A 9,323-nucleotide genomic window follows, 5' to 3' on the forward strand; every position below is an offset into this window, starting at 1 on the left:
TGTATGTTCATTTTAATAATGCATATTTCTGTACACAAATTCTTTATACTAAATATCTTTAGGGTATACTAAAAGATGCATACAGATTGTTTTTCTGAGAATGGCTTAAAATAGCAATGTTTTAGAAAAGACTCATAGAATTGATTGTAGGAAGAAAATGCAGTGCATTCCTAGAATGGAATATTATGTGACTATTAAAGATGACAAAGATATAGATGTATTTTGACCTGGGAAGAAGTCTTTTTGAATATCAAGTGAAAATGAAGCTTCACTGTACATATACACAAATAGATTGTGGTTTCCTGTTTGGCACAAATATGTACAAAATGTAGGAAAATTTACTATTTACAGCATTCAAATTAAAAGTAATGTTTCGAGCAACTAAGAAAAAAATTTCGTTTTGTCTTTCATTTAATATTTTATTTTGAATATTTGGTCATTCCTCTTTATCTTTCTGTTTGTTTCTACCTTAGTTTCATTGACAGCAGTTAACATGCTCTGTATTGGTGCAGTATTTTGACGTTTTCTGTGTTCTGCTTTTTTTTTTTAACCTTCCATATGGTTAATTTTAGTAAAATTCCACATTGACTTCTACTTTTCCTTTTTCTTACCTGTTATTTCTACAATGAATATGTGTAAAAATTTTAGTGAGAATTTCTTATTAATAAAATAATCTCTGGGAGGAGCAGGGAGATGAATCTTGTGCTGATAAAATTTTTCACTTTCTACTAACTTCTGCGTACGTGTGTGTTTCTGTAGATTGATGTCTTCAGTGGACTTTTAGCCTCTTCAGAAGAGAAGGTAATCTTTTCATCCGTGCTTATACATGTTACTACCTATATATCTCTTACGCATGTATGTTTCATTTCATACAGGTTTATTTCAAATGCAATTGTAGTTATCATTTTGTTTTAGTTACATTCTTATAATGTAAAAGAAAGCAAATATAAAAGAGTATTACTACTGTGAAAGTATTATTTTAATTTACAAAACTTTTATCTAAAAATGCTGAACGTCCCTCCAGGTGCCTTAGTGTAAATCTGTAATCCCAACCACATTTGAGGCTGAGGCAGAAGGATCACAAGTTTAGAGAGGCCCTTAGCAACTAAGGGAGATGTCTCAAAATAAACTAGCTCAAAATAAAGAATAAAAATCGCTGTGGCTGTGGATTAGTGTTTAAGTGCCCCTGGATTCAATTCCCAGTAGAGAATGAACAGACAAATAAAGAAAAAAACACCACGCACTGAACTCCCCAAGTATACTTTATGTGTTCTTTCATTTTATTAACTCACCATTTATATCCTGAATACCTATTATATAGTCAACATATTTTATTATTTCTCAGGTCCTCTTTCGTGTTTCCCTGACTGGAGATTTAAAACTGAAGGGATAGAACTCAATTTGAAGTGAAGCATTTCCTCCTGCTTTTCAAACAAAAGCACTTCTGGAGATAAGAATTTGTAAACTGCCCATTTGAAAAGTTAAGATCACATTAATACTGATATAAAGTATTGGGTATATCCAATTTACTTACGTGCTACAAGTCTAAATCCTGAACAAAGTGAAACATACTATTTCATTTGAAATCATACATTTCCTTTGGCTTTACGATTCTTGAAAAAAAAAACAAGAAAAACTTTACATTAAATTTTGTCTTTTGCTGTTTTCTTATTCAACCCTCTTTATCTATAATACTTATTGTAACTAAAATTTATTTAAATTTCATTCATATGACTAGAACTGTCATTGGTTGATTGTTTTATCATCTTTCACTTAAGGTAAGGCACCATGGATTATGTGATGGTTCTTTTTTTTATGTATGAAGAAACATTTTAAACATTGAAATACATAGTCCTTAAAATACATCTGAAAAATTATTAACAAAACACAACAAAAAACAAGATTCACTGGTGTCAGAAGCAATGGTGCATTCTTATAATCCCAGTGATTTGGGAGAGAAGGTGAGACATAAAGATTGCAAGTTCAAGATGAGCCTGGACAACTTAGTGGGACCCTAGCAGAAAGTGAAAAATAAAAGGGCTCTGGAAATGGCTCAGTGTTGAGTGCCCTTCAGTTTGATCCTCAGCAGTGAGGACTGGGGAAAGGAAAGAAGTCAGTGAATAGGCAGCTAGAATGTTCTGATCTTTCATTAATTTAGTTATAACAGCTAGTAAATATTGGTGTTCCTTCCTAAGAAATTGTTTTGAAGGGAGAGGAATTAATTGCTATCTAATGTTCACAATGTCATGAATAATTGTCTGTTTTAAGTGGGAGCTCTATGACCTCCTAACCAATCTTCTAACTTTTGTAGGACCCCTCTACATTACGCATGTGCCTATGACCAGGCAGAAGTGGTGGCTTTTCTAATAAAGAAGAAATGCAACATTCACCTCTGTGACAGTGAGAACAACACACCTCTGATTAAGGTAGATGTAGCCAAGTATTTCTGTGAGGGATGAACTACACTTAGAATAAAAATTGATACATATCATTTAAATGTAACTAATTAGTAAATCCTATAAATGTTGTTCATAAGCAGGGTTTTCAAATCTTTATCCCTCACACATCAGATAGAGCACTAATCTCTAGAGTACATAAAGAACTCAAGAAGCAAAGCACCAAGAAAACAAATAACCCAATCAATAAATGGGCCAAGGACCTGAACAGACAATTCTCAGAAGAGGATATACAATCAGTCAACAAATATATATATAAAAAATGTTCATCATCTCTAGCAATCAGAGAAATGCAAATTAATACTACTTTAAGATATCATCTCACTCCAGTCAGAATGGCAGCTATTATGAAGACAACAATAAGTGTTGGTGAGGATGTGGGAGAAAGGTACACTCATACATTGCTGGTGGGACTGCAAATTGGAGATGTCATTATGGAAAGCATTGTAGAGATTCCATGGAAATCTGGGAATGAAACCACCATTTGACCCAGCTATCCCTCTCCTTGGTCTAAACCCAAAGGACTTAAAATACTACAGAGACACAGCCACATCAATGATTATAGCAGCACAATTCAAAATAGCTAAACTCTGGAGCCAACCTAGATGCCCTTCAGTGGATGAATGTTTTAAAAAAAAATGTGGCAATTACACAATGTAATTTTACTCAGCAATAAAAGAGAATAAAATCATGGCATTATCAGATAAGTGGATGGCATTGGAGAATATAATTCTAAGTGAAGTTAGTCAATTCCCCCAAAAACCTAAATGCTGAATGTTTTCTCTGATATAAGAAGGCTGATTCATAGTGAGGTAGGGAGGGGAGAAAGGTAGGAATAGATAAATTCTAGATAGGGTAGAGGGGTGGGATGGAAAGGGAGGGGACAGGGGATTGTCAAGGATGGTGGAATGTGATGTGACACCATTATCCAAAGTACATGTATGAAGACACAAATTGGTGTCAAAACACTTTATATACACCCAGAGATATGAAAATTGAGCTGTATATGTGTAATAAGAACTGTAATGTATTTTGCTGTCATAAAGAAATAAAAAGAAACACAAATCCAAAGACACAACATAATATATCTATATATCTATAACTATATCTATATCTGTATCTATATCTATCTATCTATATATATATGTTTAAAAGACATATATATGTCTTTTAAAAAAGAATATATATATATATATATATATGTATTTTAAAGACTCTATTAAAAACAAATGAAAGATTTCCAAATAAATAATAAGATTACGCTCCACCTCAAGTCATTAGTAAAGAAAAAAACAAACTAATACCAAAATCAGTAGAAGATAAGACATAAGGTCTGAGTGGAAATCAATGAAATTCAAAATAAGTCCCAGTCATGCAGAGGTACCTTGGTTCATCATCTGTAAACTTATATATGTTCCAACAGCCACATACAGAATTGAACATCCTATGAAATGCTGGTACTTTTTTTAGCACCTTTGGGAACTTAGGAATCATAGGGTTTGTCATGGGCAGATGGAGACCACCATTGTAGCAGTTCTTTTTGAAAACCAGAAGGATGGAGGAAAGGAGGAAGGCAAGAAACAAGGTAGCTAATTGTGAAATAATGTCATGTACCAGGGACATAGATTTTTACTTGAATTCATTTAAATAGTTCCTTGGAAATGCTTGTATGAAAACACTTGATATGGTGGCCATCTATGAAAACCTCTGAAATGTTTCTATTTATGAGTCTTTTGTATCCCCAATTTGAAGTGAAGAGTGAAGGTTAGATACAAAAAAGACCAATGTCAACATAGGCATTCATCTTTGCACAAAATTGTCTTTATGAGCATAAGAAAAATATTTTTAAAGGCAACAATTATCTAAGATGTGTGTCAAATCCAAAATGCACCACTGGACTCATTACATGTCTTAGTGTGAATATCTCTCAAGGATAATTTGATGAAGAGGAAAGAAGTAGAGTCAGGAAAATAGAAAAGTGTTTGCAATTTTATGTGGTGATTAGGTCAAATGAAGTGGTGATATAGGATGTGTTGATTATGAGGATGAAAGAGTATATAGAGAAATAAAAATTTCAAGGAAGAGTTAAAGAGTATGGTAGAATTTGGCTGTTAGCAATGAAAGGAGAAAGGATGTAAAATAGAGAAGTGAAATAGACAATACAAAACTAAATCAAAATTTATTAATTGAAAATCCTAGCCCTCAAAATGCAGAGTAAGAAAAATTGACTTCTTTCATTAAAAAAGCCTAGAAATGGGAATATATATATATATATATTTATATTATATTATATTATATTATATATATATATATAATATATCTATCGTATGTATATATATGACACACTGGAAAAATAAAGAACAATGAAAGAAAGAAAAAAGTGAAAATGTTTTAATTGGTTATAGATAACAGTATAATGCATTTATGCACTTTGACATATCATACAAAGATGGGATATAATTTCTCATTTTTCTGAGTGTACATGTTGTAGAATCACATTGGCCATGTAAATTATATATACATATAATTATATATATAAATTAATAATATCTGCTTTATTCTACTATCCTTTCTATCCTCACATCCCCTTTTCTCCTTTTACTACCCTCTATCTAATCTAAAGAAAATCTATTCCTCTCTAGTGCCGTGCCCCACTTTATTGTGAATTAACATCTGCATATTAGAGAGAACATTTGATCTTTGGTTTTGGGGGATTTAGTTTATTTTGCTTAGCATGATATTCTCCAACTCTACCATTTACTGGCAAATGCCATAATTTTATTCTTCTTTAAAGCTTAGTAACATTTAATTGAAAATACATACCACATTTTCTTTATCCATTCATCTATTGCAGGGCACCTAGGTTTGTTCCATAGTTTAGCTATTGGGAATTGAGCTGTTATAAACATTGACATGGTTGCATTCCCATAGTATACTGATTTTACATCCTTAGAATATAAACTGAGGAGTAGGATAGCTGGATCAAATGGTGGTTTTATTCCATGTTTTCTGAGGAATCTCTGTACTGCTTTCCATAGAGGTTGTAACAATTTGCAATCCCACCAGCAATACATGAGTATACCTTTTTCCTCACATTCACATCAACATTTATTGCTGTCTCTATTTTTGATGATTGCCATTCTGACTGGAGTGAGATGAAATCTTAGTGTAGCTTTGATTTGCATTTCTCTAATTGCCAGAGATGTTGAACACTTTTTTATATATTTGTTGATTGATTGTATTTTTTTCTTCTGTGAAAATCTTGGTAAAAAGTAAAGGAGTCTTTTCCATTACAGTAGTTAATATAGTCAATAATAATATATGTTCACTGTTTGTGCACAATTGATTTTCTTTTTATTTCTTCTTGAGTCATAAACTGAGCATGTGCGTAATGGCTGCAGGCTGTCAGGTCCTTCCTACTATTTTTTTCCAATCCCATATAGACTACCACTACAATAAGACATTCCCTTCTAAATAAAGTAGTAAGGAAGAAGAATATAATGACACTCAAATCGGTAAATATTGCAGTAAAAATTCTCTAGAAAGAGTGATAATGAAATGTATGATACTGTAGCAATTATCCCATTACTAATTCTTCTCTGGTTCTTCAAAATTTGAGGGGAAGATTTGGCATAAGAAAGACGAGTGTCAATGTTAGTACCAATGATTAAAAACAGATAATTACAAGCAATGTAGCAAGGCCCTAAGCAACTCAGCAAGACTCTGTCTCTAAAGAGAATACAAGCCTATCACCATAGCACCCTCAAAGCTAAATAGAAAGCAAATTAATAAGAACAAAAAAAAAAGACTGGACATATGTCTCAGTGTCTCAGTGGTGAAGAGCCCCTGGTTGGTTATATCCCTGATGCAAAAAATAATTATATAATAATTTTATATATATATATATAATGGAATGGTCAGTGGTACAAAACTATAATCCCAGCTACAAATTAGATTGAGACAAATGTTTTACTAGATCCCAGGAGTTCAATGTCAATCTGGGAAATATTGAAATCTCATCTCTTAAAATAATCAATTTTATTTCCAATATGACACTCAGCCTATTGAGCAATTGCATTGAGTGTGTTGTATGTCGAGTCAAAGATTATTTGATGCCCATAATTACTTTTGTGATCAGGACTGCTTTTAGAACATCAAACAATATATTGTTATATATGTTTTTATGTTGCTATTATTTTCATTTTATTTAATCTTTTCAGTTCCACATGGCAGTAGAATCTATCTGAATATATTTATAAAAGGATGGAAGATACCATATTTTAATTGGAAACCCAGTCTTGTAGGTGTACAGGGCATTGAAATTCACTATGATGTATTCATATATACACATAGGAAAGCTATGTCAGATTCATTGTACTGTGTTCCAGTAGAATGAATTGGTATTTTATTTTGTAGGCAGCAATTATTAGTTTCCCAGAGTAGTGACTTGATATATCCCAAGTAGCCTATGTGTTCTGCTTCTTTTTTCCTCTTATTTTGTATCTTTTTACCTTGTTTGATTTTTGTTTACACAGTGACAACTGAATCGCATTCCCAGATGCTAAGCATCTGCTTAACCTGTAAGATTTACCACTGTACTTATCTTACAGGTTGAGGAGTCTCATATGTCCTTCTCTCATAATGTTTCAAATAAAATACCTACATATTTTCCCTTAACATAGAAAGATGTGTAAATGTGGAACTATATGATGAACACAATCCTCATAAACAGTTCCTGGAGTTCATTCTCCATCTCAGTTGATAACTTTGATTGGTTTCATCATGAGCAGAAAACTTTGATAGGATGAGTTCTGTTCAACTATCTTTATCCCTTTCCTCAGTCTGTCCAATTGTCTGGCATTCCTTCTCACCAATCCCAATATTTTAGACAAATACAGACCCCATTTAGAGATGCTATCCTATCTTGTAACTGCCTTCCATCTGCTCATTCTTTATTTCCCTCTAGCTGGTATCCTCATACTTGAACTCTCAGGTCACTATTATTTGTAGAAAAGTCATCTCCAACACCATTATCTACATTAGTTCTTACTAGAAACTCACAGAATAATTATGGCATCCAACAATAAAATCTTTTTGGAGAAAAGTGACTGATTGATTGTCTCCTGTTCACAATCAAGAGAGATTTACATGCAATAAATAATGTACACTTTAAGTCATACATGTACAGTAGAAAACAGATAAAGTGATAAGGAAACGTGAAGAAACGAAACACCACTTTAAGAAAGAATGATAGACACATTCAAGGAAGACTTTCTTAAGCAGACAAGAAATTTTTCATATTAGAGGACAAAATTATTTCAGAAATAAAGGACAGTGTAATCATTGATAGGTAGAAATATCTGTCAATTTGAAAACAATTGGTGATGAAAGGGATTTTTAAAAAGTTAATATTCTGAGGTAGAACATAGTAAACTGTGTGGATCTTCATGTTTCTATGGTATTTTGTTTCTGAAAACTTTCCACTTGTCTTGAGTGGTGAATCTTTGAGATGCTTGTGTGCATTGATCTGGTAACATCTAGTGTCTCCCCAAGAGTTTATTTGAACTTTTGATGTAGAGAACTTGGAAATGAATCAGTATAGTCCAAGAGTCTCAACATTTAATGAGTTATCAGTTGGGGACTATGTCCAGAATATACATTCAGATTCAGCAGTTTTTGATTCTACCTTTTCTGATACAACTTAAGGTGATTCCAATGTTCCAGCTCCCTAGACCACATGCCAGGTAGCAAGGGAATCGACCTCTCTTGAGAGATTGTCAATGAGGACCATTGGATCATAGTTCAGGCTATAATTAGATCATGGGGAAACATCAATCTTGTTTATAATCTAAATATGTCTCTTGATAGGTGAGAAGGAAGACAAAATTAAGAAACTGAGACAATGAATTTCATGTGGCTTCAGTATATTTGCATTAATAAAAGATGAGATTTTAGTGGTCCTGAGTTGTTGGAAGAGGTGGGGCTGCTAATATTGTGTAATCTACAGCTACTCATTCTTCCTGCTTTAATGACCAGCCATTGGGAATGGGTGTTGCATCATGTATTTGTTCACATGAGATGTCATTTCAGAAACTTTGGTTATCTTATTAAAGATAGCTTATTTTTTCATTTTGGGGAGTGATGGTACTATGAACTGACCCCATGGACTTGGGCCTGCTATGGTTATACTCTTTTGTGACTGACATTCTCATTCTTACATAGCTAATTTTCTGATAAGATCCTTTAAAGACTAACATGATGTACCCAAACAGATTAATTTTTAAGCAGAAGACTTTGTAGATTTAATAACTTGAACACAAAAACTGTCATTTTAAATATAATGATTTTGAATCATAATTGTTCTTGATATATGATAATTCTGTGACACATGCTTTCTTCTTTGTGATTACCACATTTTAGTATTTTAAGCTTATTATACTTTATTTCTCAGATGTGGGTCCTATGTCTTCCCTCATAAGTGGATCAAGAAATGATAACATGGCTAAAACAGAGGAAATAAGAATTATCAGTGTACCTATGTCTCCCATATATGTATGGAAAAAGAAGAATATTTTCATAAGCCTGCATTCTAAAAGAATGTCTGAGCTGATCAATGCAGAGAATTTCCTTTGATTAGCAGTGAATTGTACAATTCCCTGGAGCCTTATGACAACTTTGTACTACTAAACTTGTAGAAGAAATGGAGGGACATGACACACAAATATAATATAATGGATTAAATATTTTTTGTGTTACATTAAAGATACAAGCTATTACATTCTGAAATGACTTTCACATTTAGCCTGTCAAGGTCCTGCTTTTGTCCTCTGATTAGAGGTCAACTTTCTCTCCATCAGTCTGCATATT

General features: G+C 32.8%; 1 protein-coding gene across 1 annotated transcript in view; it reads left to right on the forward strand.

The window, feature by feature from the left end:
* LOC144365023 (uncharacterized) overlaps positions 1 to 3,046 on the forward strand; it is a 69,314-nt gene extending 66,268 nt beyond the window's left edge. Inside the window, exons 5-6 of the mRNA XM_078015745.1 lie at positions 760 to 801; positions 2,312 to 3,046. The gene's annotated coding sequence lies outside the window, so the exon portion shown is untranslated. The remainder of the gene's footprint in view (positions 1 to 759; positions 802 to 2,311) is intronic.
* Positions 3,047 to 9,323: the final 6,277 nt, after the last annotated feature.

This window comes from Ictidomys tridecemlineatus, chromosome 6, assembly GCF_052094955.1.
Source record: "Ictidomys tridecemlineatus isolate mIctTri1 chromosome 6, mIctTri1.hap1, whole genome shotgun sequence".
Lineage (NCBI taxonomy): Eukaryota > Metazoa > Chordata > Mammalia > Rodentia > Sciuridae > Ictidomys > Ictidomys tridecemlineatus.